Below are 13,405 nucleotides of genomic sequence, written 5' to 3'. Positions count from 1 at the left end.
TATCACCAGTTTCTTAGTGAAGAACTGAAGATTAGTATAAGAATCCATTTCTAGGGTTTATATGGACATACAAAGGCATATAATCATATAGCCTACATAATATAATCTCATTTGAGAAGCTAAAAGACATATATACACACATACACATACACACACACAAATGTGTGAAAGGAGAGAGGAAAGAAGTGAAGGCAGGAGGAAGGAAAGGGGCAAAGGAGGGAGGAAAAGAGGAAGAGTGAGGGCAAGCAGGACCAACAGACAGATAGAGGCATAGCCAACAGACTAAAAGGATATAAACAAAGCTGGTAGTTACTTGTCTTTGAAAGAAGAGATTATGGGTGATAATTATTATTATTTTGTTCAATCATATTTGCTCATTTTTCCACAATGAGCAAAAGACATGTTTTTACCCCCAAAAAATCACTTTAATATAATCTTAATTTGTGGCCATTGTCCTCTAAAATGATCTACAAAACTCCAGCTATTGACTTTAATTCACAGGGCATCATGTCTCTATATGAAGCTTCCTCATTCTCAATGAATCTTTTTATATTCATCATAAATTCCCAAATTAAAAAATATTTTGAGGAATCATATTACATATTACAACATAATTTAAGTAAACAAACTCAAAAGTTAATTCTTTAAGGTATCTGCATTTTATCATCTTTTCATAGTGAACTGCTTCCAACTTCTGTATTTATAATTTACAAGTTATATCTTATTCCAAATAACTTTAATCTCATATTTTCAAAATCAGATTATATTTATATCTTAAGCCTAAATGAGATGGAATTAGTTGTAATTAAAACTGAGGTGTAAAGGTATGTAAGTTTATATAGTTGGAATCACTTATTTTGGCTAATATAATGGATCCTCTAATAATATTTAAACATAAAGTGATATTTAGTTTAAAAGTAAATTCAAATAAGTTTATAACTTCAAACTTCATTTTAGAAGACATCCATTAAAAGGTTGTCCTAACATGGAGACTGGGAGTAATCTACCCCTTGGAGTTATAGGCAGGTCTTGAGGTCAATGTTTTTAATAGATCCCTGAAACATCACTGTATTTCATTATAAAGTTAAAAAGTTATTCCCAGTTTTGTAATTTACCAACCAGATGATATACTAGCAAATTCTGGGAAAATAATGTCTTATAGCTACACTGAAGATACACACAAAATGAATGTATATCCTTTAAATATAAAGGGCTATTCTAGATAAATACTGAAGACCTCCTCTTACCTCACTGCTTCTAGCAACCATTTCCTCTTAACCCTCCCTTCTCTTCACCTTCACTTCCTCCCTTACAGGCAGGGAGAGAAACAGTCAACTATAAAGAAAGAAGGCCAACTGCATAGCAGCTCTTTGGCTAAGATAATTTTTTAAATTGCTTGTAGATACTTTTTTTTCTTTCAAGAGACAAGATTCTCCTTATGTTGCCCAGGCTGGAGTACAGTGGCTACTCACAGGCACAATCGTAGTGCACTACAACCCTGAATTCCTGGGCTCAAGCAATCTTCCTTTCTCAGCCTCCTGTGTAACTGGGACTGTAGGCATGTGCCACCATGCCCAGCTCTTGCAGATACTTTAAGAGTCACCTGTGGCTTTATTTAGTTATGATAAAACATGTCCAGAAAGATCTAAATAACGAAGAAAAATTGGATACCTTGTTTGGCTTCATTCATCACTCATTTTAATCTTTCTAGCTTTTTAAATCCAGTTTTCAGGATACACTAACAACTAGTTCAGAGTAAGGCTGGCAAGAGAGAGAAGGATGGCAGAATTTTGCTTCTCTGCAAATTCAGGGCCAACACATTTGTTTCTTTGCACTGCCCTCTTCTTCCCACCCCTACCTGCTCTGAAGTGCCAATCTCCACTCTATACTCCAAGATCACTTTTTGTCCAGTCCCATTTACTGTGCTGTCCCAAATTCCTCTAGTCAGAATGGTGTCAGAGTGGGGAAGAAATGGAGAAGAAGGGGAAAAAAAGAGGAATGAAAGGAAAAGCCCCACTTTAAATCATAATCCCGATCCTTTGGCTCCTCAATCTGTAGTACTAACCTATTTAGTTTTGTTATCTTATATTTTGTAGGAATGGGTCTCCCGATGTTGTCCAAGCTGGTATCGAACCCCTGGGCTCAAACAATCCTCCTGCCTCGGCTCTTAAAATGCTGGGATTACAGGAATGAGCTGCTGCACCAGGCCCTTATTTTGTTTTTAACCATTCTCCCCCTAAGATCTCCAGTTCTGTCCTTCTGTCCCAACACTCCCCATCCCCCCACATGCTGAACTCTAGCTCCAAATATGACATTGTGGAGTAGCTCACATCTGGATAATTCCCAGTCCTTTTGCTTTAGTGCTAACATGCTGGACATCAATGTATTTTCCCAAAGAAATATTATCATAAATATTATTTGTTTCTATAGTACCATTGGTACTGTACTTCAACTATATTTTATAGATTCATTTATAGGTTGAATAACTTTTAAAGGTGGGCTTGGAAACATGTTTAAAAATATTATGCTCTTGTAGGATTATCTGTTCTAACTTTTCATAGCCACAGAGATCATTTTATCCATGACAAATTTAAGATGAAAGAAGACAAGTATCTTATTGAAGGCCACAGAGTTTGTAAGTGGTAGAGCCAAAACCTAAAGAGGGGTCTGTTATACATGGCATTGAAGACTGTACGATTTCTGTTCTACCATGGAACCTCCTAAAACACATGTATGTTTTTTAATTAAGTCAATGAAAACTCTGAAAGGCTAAAAATTTTACTTCTAATCCTTAAATTTTTTTAACTGAGTCTCATTCATTCAAACATTTACTGGGTACTGTTTTACCTAAAACTCCCTCTAGTAATCACCAGTACTAATAAACTATTACTGACATTGTTAAGGAAAAAAATACTCAAATTATTTTAAAAACTCACCATTGTTATTAGAAATTCATCATAATTATTTCTTTTACCTATGAATGTTTGATGTGCTGAGACTTCTGCAAAGGTAATAGATTGTTATATATAAGACACCCTTCTTGCTCAAAACAGAAATGCTTTATTGAAAAAATGTTTTTTTAAAATCTGTGGACAGTCATTTTCAAAACAACAATAACTTATTTTCATTTCTCATAACTTCTAAAGAGTAAACTGAATTTATAAGAATTATTAATTTTTGTCAATAATATAAAAAGAATTTGTAAAACATGAAACAAATTTACTTTTTCATGAGACAACGATTGTTACTATTAAATTCTAGGTAAATTGTAACTTACAGAGAAATAAGATTACACAGTGCCAATTTGATTTACCTTAATAATGCTAACAGGTTAAAATTGCATCAGGTTAGAAGTGTACACCAAGATATATATATATATATGGCTCATCCTTTAAGTTCAAACAACCATCTTGATTGACAAAGAGGCTACTGTATCCAGTGGAACCTCTGAGAACTATTGTAGAACTAGAATAAGACCATCAGCAATGAATAACGTATTAGTGGTGTGAGTTTTCCGCTGATTTAAAAACATGTGAATGTCATCCACTTTTGAACTTTGACATCAGTGAAAAATCACAAACAAAATATTCACATTTTTAAAACCACCTAAGAATGTCATTTTTATTGCAAGTTTTTGAAAGGCAACTGGCCATTTTTGACATGATTGTGCCCCATTAAGTCCTTACCTTAGGGGGTTGCATTTTAGGTTCATGCTGTTTCTCCATACAATACTTCTCTTTGCCTTCTACTAAAACAATTTATATTCACTATAAAATGTTAGAGTAATTTCTTTATCTGGGCACAACTACCTCAAAGACTGACAGGTAAAAAAATGACAACAGATTTGCCACAAGTTTCTCATTCTTAGATTACACTCAACAAATGAGCAAGCTAATTTTTTTCTACCAATAAAGAAAGTCAGATCACAGTCACGTGACTTGGTGTAATAAGCTTTGTATTCTCACAGGAAATGATTCACAGCATTTATGAACCTATGTTTTCTCATCTTTTCCATTTGTTTCGAGGAAAGTAACAGTTCTAACAATCTCAATACTTCTTTTCATTGAACAAATTTGGCATTTTTGCTAAACTCACAGGTTTGGTTGCCAATAAGAGAAGTGCCTCATTTCATCTATATGTATCTTCTGAGGAATAATGGCTTCATGTATGTCCATGTCTATACATATATACACACACACACATGCACGCACACACGCACACACACACACACATATATATATATATTTTTTTGAGATAAGGTTTTGCTCTTGTTGCCCAGGCTGGAGTGCAATGGTGTGATCTCGGCTCACCACAACCTCTGCCTCCCAGGTCCAAGCGATTCTCCTGCCTCAGCCGCCCAAGTAGCTGGAATTACAGGCACATGCCCCATGCCCAGCTAATTTTGTATTTTTAGTAGAGAGAGGGTTTCTCCATGTTGGTCAGGCTGGTCTCGAACTCCTCATCTCAGGTGATCTACCCGCCTCAGCCTGCAATTCTGTCTTTTAGTCAACTTTCTCTCTTGGTTTAAAAACAACAATCACTACTCTTTACTCTGCGTTTGCTAAGTGATCAGTCACTGTTCTAGGTGCTCACGTGTTTTAGTTCAGTGTTTTTTCTCACTACTGGCTGTTATCCATCAGAAAGTCAAAGCAGCTTTTTAAATACATAAATTAGAATAGAAAATATCCAAATATATCACATGTAGGAAGGTTAAGTATTTTTCTGGGAAATTTATATACATACATATACATGTATATATGGTAACATAATCATAATATATAAAATATCGTTCTTATTTTGGGTCACATCAAAAACATTCGAAAGACACTGTGTCGTAATCAATCCTCACAGCCCTACCTATGAGGCCCACATGTTAATTTACACTTTTCATAATGAAGAAAACGAGGTGTAGCAAAGTTATGTAATTTGTCTAAAGTCAGACAGCTAGTGTGACAGCTAATAGTAGCCCCTAAATTTAACAAGCTATTTATAATGCCTCTTGCCACTACTCTGGCCTCTGCTTTACTGACTCCTTTCCTACTGCCTATGCTTCGAACATCAAGATTCTCCAGTCCACACTTGGAACACTTTTTCTTACTCTCCATATTCTCACTACAGAACACTATCAACCTACATGGTTTAAACTAATATCTACATGCTGATAACTCCTAAATTTCTATCCCTGGCCCAGATTTATCACCTGAGCTCTGAATACCCAACTGATACCCATTATTTCTCTAGCTGAATGTATAAAAGAACCTCGGCCTCAGTATTTGCAAAGCTTGTATTCAATTTTCACACATTTTTCCTATTTTATAATTCGCTTACCTTCCAGCGTTTTTCCCCTTTTCATCCAAGCAGCAATCCTCATACCTCAGATAAACCTACTCTCCACCGTATCATTGCCATAAGCTTTGGTCAAGTCCTCACCATTTCTCTGCTGGATAACCGCAACAGCATCCCCTATTACCTGTGATATACCCCCTCCAAATCCCAAATCCACTCTCTGCATTGCTGCAAGTAATCCCTTTACAATAAAATCTAATTATTTAAGGCACATCTCCTAACTCTGAAATACAACTTTTAACCTCTAAATTCTGTATATAATTTAATTTTTTAGGCTAGGTTCTTGTGTATTTTTAAGCAATATTTTTTTAAAAAGAACCTAAGACCATATGTTTGGCCATAAAACAAGTCTTAAAAAATTCAAAAACTTGAAATCATATCAAGTCTCTTCTCTGACCAGAATGGAATAAAACTAGAAGTCAATAACAAAGGGAACTTTGGAAACTACACATAGACATTAAACAATACACTCCTGAGTGACCGCTGAAGAAATTAAGAAGAAAATTTAAAAATTTCTTGAAACAAATGAAAATGGAAACACAATAAACCAAAATCTATGAAATACAGTGAAAGCAATACTAAAAGTTTGTAATAAGCACCTACATCAAAAAGCAGAAAAACTTTAAGCAAACAACCTAACAATGCATCTTAAAGAACTAGAAAAGCAAGAGCAAACCAAGCCCAAAATTGGCAGAAGAAAATAATGTCAAAGTAGAAATAAAAGAAATACACACAAAAAATACAAAAGATCAACAAAATGAAAAGTTGGTTTTTTGAAAAGATAAACAGATCGACAAAACTTTAGCCAGAATAACTAAGCAAAATGCAGAAATACATCAGAGATGAAAAAGGAGACAGTGCAATTCATGTAATTCAATTGAATTACAGCAGAAATGCAAATGCTCCTAAGAGACTATAATGATCAACTATATGCCAATAAATTGGAATACCTTCAAGAAATGAATACATTTCTAGACACACACAATCTACCAAAATTGAACCATGAAGAATTCCAAAACCTGAATAGACCAACAACAAAGGATGAGATTGAAGCTGTAATAAAAAGTCTCCCAGCAAAGAAAAGTCCAGAACCTGATAGTTTCACTGCAGAATTTTACTATAAGAAGTAATACCAATCCCACTCAAACTATTCTAAAAATAAAGGAGAAAAGAATACTTCCAAACTCATTCTATGAGGACAGTAGTACCCTGATACCAAAACCAAAGACATAGCAATAAAAGAAAACTACAGGTCAATATATCTGATGAACACTGATACAAAAATCCTCAACAAAATACTAGCAAACCAAATTAAACAGCACAGTAAAAAGATAATTCATCATGAAAAACTGGGATTTATCCCAGGGATGCAAGGATGGTTCAACATATGCAAACCAGCACTAAGTGAAAGCAGTACTAAGAGAAAAGTTATAACAATAAGCACTTACATCAAAAAAGCAGAAAAACTTTAAACAACCTAACAACGCATCTTAAAGAACTAGAAAAGAGCAAACCAAGCCCAAAATTAGCAAAAGAAAATAATAAATATCAAAGTAGAAATAAATGAAATACACACAAAAAATACAAAAGATCAACAAGACGAAAAGTTGGTTTTTTTGAAAAGATCAATGTGATACATCATATAAACTATGAAAAACAAAAAACATACGCTCATTTCAATTGATGCTGGAAAAGCACTTAACAAAATTCAACATCTTTTCATGATAAAAACCCTCAAAAACCTGGGTATCAAAGGAATATACTTCCACAAAATAACAGTCACATACAACAGACCCTCAGATAGTATCATACTGAATGAGAAAAAAACTGAAAGCCTTTCTTCTAAGATCTGGAACACAACAGGGGTGCCCACTTTCATGACTGTTATTCAACATAGTACTGAAAGTCCTAGCTAGAGCAATCAGACAAGAGACAGAAATGAAATTCAAACTGGAAACGAAGAAGTTAAATTATCCTTCTTTGCAGACGATAGACACGGAAAAACCTAAAGACTCTACCACAAACTATTAGAATAAACAAATTCAGTAAAGTTGCAGAATCCAAATCAACATACTAAAATCAGTAGCATTTGTATATCCCAAAAATGAACATTCTGAAAAATAAATCAAGAAAGTAATCCCATTTACAATAGCTACAAATACAATTAAATACCTAGGAATTAACAAAAGAAATGGAAGATCTCTACAATGAAAACTATAAAACACTGACACAAGAAATTGAAGAGGGCTGGGCGCGGTGGCTCACGCTTGTAATCCCAGCACTTTGGGAGGCTGAGGCAGGCGGATCACGAGGTCAGGAGATCGAGACCATGGTGAAACCCCGTCTCTACTAAAAATACAAAAAAATTAGCCGGGCGTGGTGGCGGGCGCCTGTAGTCCCAGCTACTCGGAGAGGCTGAGGCAGGAGAATGGCGTGAACCCGGGAGGCGGAGCTTGCAGTGAGCCGAGATTGCGCCACTACACTCCAGCCTGGGTGACAGAGCGAGACTCCGTCTCAAAAAAAAAAAAAAAAGAAATTGAAGAGGACACCAAAAAATAAAAAGATTTCTATGTTCATGGATTATAAGAATCAGTATTGTCAAAATGTCCACACTACCCAAAGCAATCTACAGATTCCATATAATCCCTATCAAAATGCCAATGACAGTCTTCACAGAAACAGAAAAAAAAATCATATAATTTATATGGAACCACAAATGACCCAAAATAGCCAAAGCTATCCTAAGCAAGAAGAACAAAATTGGATAAATCATATTACCTGACTTCAAATTACACTATAATTACACTATTTCTTCAAAAGAAGACATACAAATGGCAAGCAGGTATATAAGAAGGTGCTCAACATCACTGATCATCAAAGAAATGCAAATCAAAACTACAATGAGAAATCATCTCACCCCAGTTAAAATGGCTTTTATCCAAAAGACAGGCAATAACAAATGCTGTGAGAAGATGGGAAGAAAAGGGAACCCTTGTACACTGTTGGTAGCAATGTAAATTGGTACAACCAGTATGGAGAACAGTTTGGAGGTTTCTCAAAGAACTAAAAATAGAACTACAATATGAACCAGCAATCTCACTGCTAGGTATATTCCCAAAAGAAAGCAAATCAGTATATCAAAGAGATATCAAGCACTCTCACATTTATTGCAGCATTATTCACAATAGCCAAGATTTGCAAGCAATATAAGTTCCCATCAACACATGAATGGATAAAGAAAATATAGTACATACACACAATGGAATGCTATTCAGCTATTTTTTTTTTAAAAAAAGGCTATCATTTGCAGCAACATGGATGGGACTCAAGGACTTTAAGTAAAATAAGCCAGGAAAACAAAGAGAAAAATCACATGTTCTCCCTCATTTATGAAAGCTAAAAATTAAGACAATTGAACTCATGGAGATAGAGAGTAGAATGAGGGTTACCAAAGGCTGGAAAAAGTAGTGGTGGGGCAGAGTGGAGGGTAGTAGAGATGGTTAATGAGTACAAAAATAGAGTTAGATACAAAGAATAAGACCTACTATTTGATAGCACAACAGGGTGACTACAGTCAACAATAATTTATTGTATATTTAAAAATAACTAAGAATATAATTAGAATGTTTGTAACACAGAGAAATGATAAATGCTTGAGGCAATGAATCATGTATCCTGATGTGACAGTTAGGTATGCACTGTGTGCCCATATCAAAACATCTCATGGACCCCATAAGTATATACACCTACTATATACCTATAAAAATTAAAAATTTTAAAAATTAAAAATAAACATAGAACCGAATTAACATTAAAGACCTTTCACTTAAAAATCAGTAAATGGTTTAAAGGCCAAGATCAAAAGTTTTTTATTTGCTTCTAAAGTTATCTCTAATATACTAAGGTACGCTTATATAAAGATGTTCAAGAATAATCACAAGTCTTTCACTCAATACTTGCAGGTTGTCCAGCCAATAAATAGTCTGGTTTTCTTAAATAGATAAACTAAATCTACACCTTGAGACTAATAAAATCATTTATTTATGCCTTCACAGAGAATTGATTAGAATTCTCAAATGGCAAAAAGAAATAATGTTTCTAAAAGTTTAACAATAAACTCTGACTTACACTGATTTCTAACTAAAAATGCCATGCTGCACAATGTTGACATCAGATTATTTAAGATATTTCTACTGTGAATCAGTCCTATATTGTCTATAGATTGACTGCTATGACAAGTTGGAACCATTCAATCTATATGTTAAAATAAACGTGGATTTGTTGTTGCTTTTGCAAAGGCATGTGGAAAGAATTTCTAGCTGGTACTTACTAGGTTGGGATTGAAGGAGTTATAATACACTTTACAGTACTATTTTAAGTTAATCTATAAAAATTATGGTGAACTACTTCCTTTCTCTCAAATATTCTTCATAGACAGATACCTAATGGTGAATATAAAATCAATGAATTAATATTTTAAAATGTTGCATTTTTCTTTTTTATGTGTGAATAGGGTTAAGTGCAATAGTTTTGATGTTTATTATTGATTCTTTCTTTTGCTTCTTGATTAAAAGATTTAGTGATCAAAAGAAACTGATTTCTTTTTCCACATGACTGTTAGGAAGACCTCAATCAATCCTTAATGAAAAATTATGATGAATGCAAACTGCTTTGCCCATAAATACATATTTGGAAGTAAAGAAATTATTTCAAGGGGTGCATGAGACCAAATTTTCTAAAAAGTTTTTAAATATGACTTCTGCTTGGCCAAAATCGATAGAAACAAACAATGCCCTAAGGTACAGCAATGACAATAGCATACATAGTAGTAACAAGGTGATTAAACAAAGGAGGTAAAAGTATTATGAAGAATGCCCACTGAGATTATACAAAAAACTCTTTCAAAACATCCTCAGGATATGTTCCACCTTCCCTTGTAATCCAGTTCCTAACAGAATCCATAGCATGTATGGGTATCAAGAGACACTTGTGATGGCTAGCTACATGGCTGGCAGGCCAGCTGACCAGAACAGAACTAGAGCTCTCTCCTCACACATTACCTTTTCCCAGCCCAAGCCTTTGAAGCATTTCACATTACACACCAGAAGTAAGTGGATGATTCCATTTGAACATAAGTCTTACTTCTGGTGCATAATATGAAAATCGGATTATAACCTATGAGATTATATATGTAAAATAACTATTAAAAACTATTAAGAGCTATGTAAAAGTAAGTTATTTCATTACACATTATAGTTTTCACATAGTTTTCAATATCAAAAATGTGTTGCTTTTAAGTAAATTCATAGTATAGTCATCACATCTTGTGACATCTTTGGAAAACATTTATGAAACTACTTCTCAAGTTCTTTCTTTGAAAAAAAAAATGGCATATTTTCTTTTTATTGAAAGCAGGCCTCATTTTCCCGTTTCCCCTCTGCCCATTTACAGATTAAGATAAAAACACAAGTTGACTTATTTCATATATAAAATTCTTCCCTATCCTCTTCTCAAAGGAGGTTACCATAAATGGAGTCCTGGGGACAATATCATTTGACTATCCAACTTCAGGCAATTAGATTTAACATAATTGTTAATAAATGAAATAAATGTGTCCTCAAATATATGTATTTATAATACAATTTAATTTTAAAATAAAATATTCAAATGCAATTGGACCTGCCAAGTGTTATGTACGACAGTGTTTGTTTATTCCCAACACAAGCTAGCATGCAGACAAATCTAATACTGTTTTGTTTGGTTGTAATACTTTATAAATTGTTTGATTTTACCATTTACCAAACCTCTGTTGTTGAGCTATTCAAACTAACTTCTGCCAAGAACAGCGAATTTGGTGATAGTACTTCTTTTAGGAGAAAAACAACCCCTTTCCTCAGAAAATTAAAAGTGTTTATTTTGGCACTTAAACCTTGTATTGAGCCTTCTGGAAAGTATTTTAAACTGTTGTTTTTAACCTAGACTTGTGACTGAAACAGGAAAAGGTTCCGTAGCTCTGCACCAAAACACATATTTATAGGGTTGATTTTCTTCCTACACCAAAAATACTGGGTTGATCGCAGCAGTTTTCAAAACATAATTTCCTAGACCCATGCTATAAATTGGGCCTTTATTGGTGTATTTAACAAATGATTTATTTTTAAACCTCAAAAACTGCTGATGACTAAGAAATGCTACACATTAATCACATATGTCTTTAAGTGCCACAATGGGAAAGATTTTAAATACCTGTTCTGTTAGGAATTTTCACGAAAAAGAAAATTTACTTAAGATTGGACTTTCTTCTTGGGTATGTCAACAAGTTATGTTTCTAGTTTTCAAGCTTTTTATGATTGCATTTTCCCTACTTGGTATGCTGTATCTTCAGGCTAGATAGAACATAAAAATATAAAGACAAAGTATGTGAACTTTTTGGAATATTGTCCCAATAATGTGTCTGAATGCAATTAAGAAGTTTTTAGAAATCAATGAGTCATTGTTCATAACTCCCACAACCCACCTCTAAATTATTAAAATATAGGAAAGAGGCCACAGGAAAAGTGTATTGCATATGAAGATGCAGTGAAAGTAATAAATAGATCAAACAATTTCACAAAGACAACCAGAGAGCTCCAATAATTCCTCAGTCATTAATGACTGATACAAAATCCTATGCATCCTAATGACTGATACAAAATCCTTTGCAGTTCAAGCCCTCCCTACCTTGGCTCTTCATCTATGTTTCCCCTTCTAAAAGCCTGGCTGTCTCTTTACAAGAATAATTACAGTAACACCATCATTTTTTATTTGCATATGACATTTTTAAAACTCAAAACAATTTAAAATTATATAATTGTGCTTTATAAAATGTTTATTAGGACATACTAGCAGGAAATTAGTGGTTTAAAAATTCTGGAAAAATAGAGATTTATGATCTCTATTATGTGATCCAGCAATCCCACTGCTGGGTACATACTCAAAATAAAGCAAATCAATATATCGAAGAGATATCTGCACTCCCATGTTTGTTGCAGCACTGGTCACAATAGTAAAATTTGGAAGGAGGCTAAGTGTCCACTGACAGATGAATAAATAAATAAAATATGGTACATAATATACAATGAAGTATTATTCAGCCATAAAAAAGAATGAGATCCTGTCATTTGCAACATAGATGGAACTGGAGATCATTATGTTAAGTGAATTAAGCCAGGCACAGAAAGGAAAATGTCACATGTTCTCACTTATTTGTGGGATCTAAAATCAAAACAATTGAACTCATGGACATAGAGAGTAGAATGATGGTTACCAGAGGGTGGTAAGAGTAGTGGGGAGTAGGGGGAGGTGGGTGTGATTAATGGGTATAGTAAAAGAAAGAATGAGACCTACTATTTGATAGCACAACAGGGTGACTATAGTCAATAATAAATTGTACATTTTTAAATAACTAAGAGTGTAAATTGGATTGTTTGTAACACAAAGGATAATAGCATTTGATTATTATGCATCATACCCCTATATCAAAACATCTCACAACTACTATGTCCCCACAAAAATTAAAAATAATTTTTTTTTTAATTCTGGTACGGTTGGATTGTTTTATTCTTAAAGAAATATATCTACAAAATACATCCTACTAAAAATCCACAACTGTCTTTGTTAATTAAGCACAGATTTTAATTTGAAAAGCCTGGTCCCATCTGCTAAGATTGAATTTTGCTAGATCCATAAATATAAAAAAAATCTATTCAAATGAGGGCAATAAGAACAAAATAAATGGAAATTAATTGGTATCACTAAAAATAAAGAAATAAAGATTATAAATGAGGGGACTCTCCCTAATCAAAAATCATTCGCACACTGCTGGGATTATACGAAGATGACAGAAATCCTTCTTACGGGCATTTAAATCTTGGGCCATCCTAACATTCTTCCCCTTAGCCCCCAACAAACCCGAGACCAGTGTCAATGAAAAGTACAACTTTGACATTATAACAAACAATATTTTACAGACTATCATTAATGTGCTAGGTTTTCTTTGCAGAAGGCTTAGAGCTCTACT

General features: G+C 33.9%; 1 protein-coding gene across 5 annotated transcripts in view; it reads right to left on the bottom strand.

Annotated features, from left to right (window-relative positions):
- Nucleotides 1-13,405, bottom strand: part of TMEM135 (transmembrane protein 135) — a 275,389-nt gene that overhangs the window by 66,153 nt on the left and 195,831 nt on the right. The window lies entirely within an intron of this gene.

This window comes from Symphalangus syndactylus, chromosome 6, assembly GCF_028878055.3.
Source record: "Symphalangus syndactylus isolate Jambi chromosome 6, NHGRI_mSymSyn1-v2.1_pri, whole genome shotgun sequence".
NCBI classification, from domain to species: Eukaryota; Metazoa; Chordata; class Mammalia; order Primates; family Hylobatidae; genus Symphalangus; species Symphalangus syndactylus.
The sequence above is the reverse complement of the archived record's forward strand: the minus strand, read 5'-3'. Positions and strand labels throughout refer to the sequence as shown.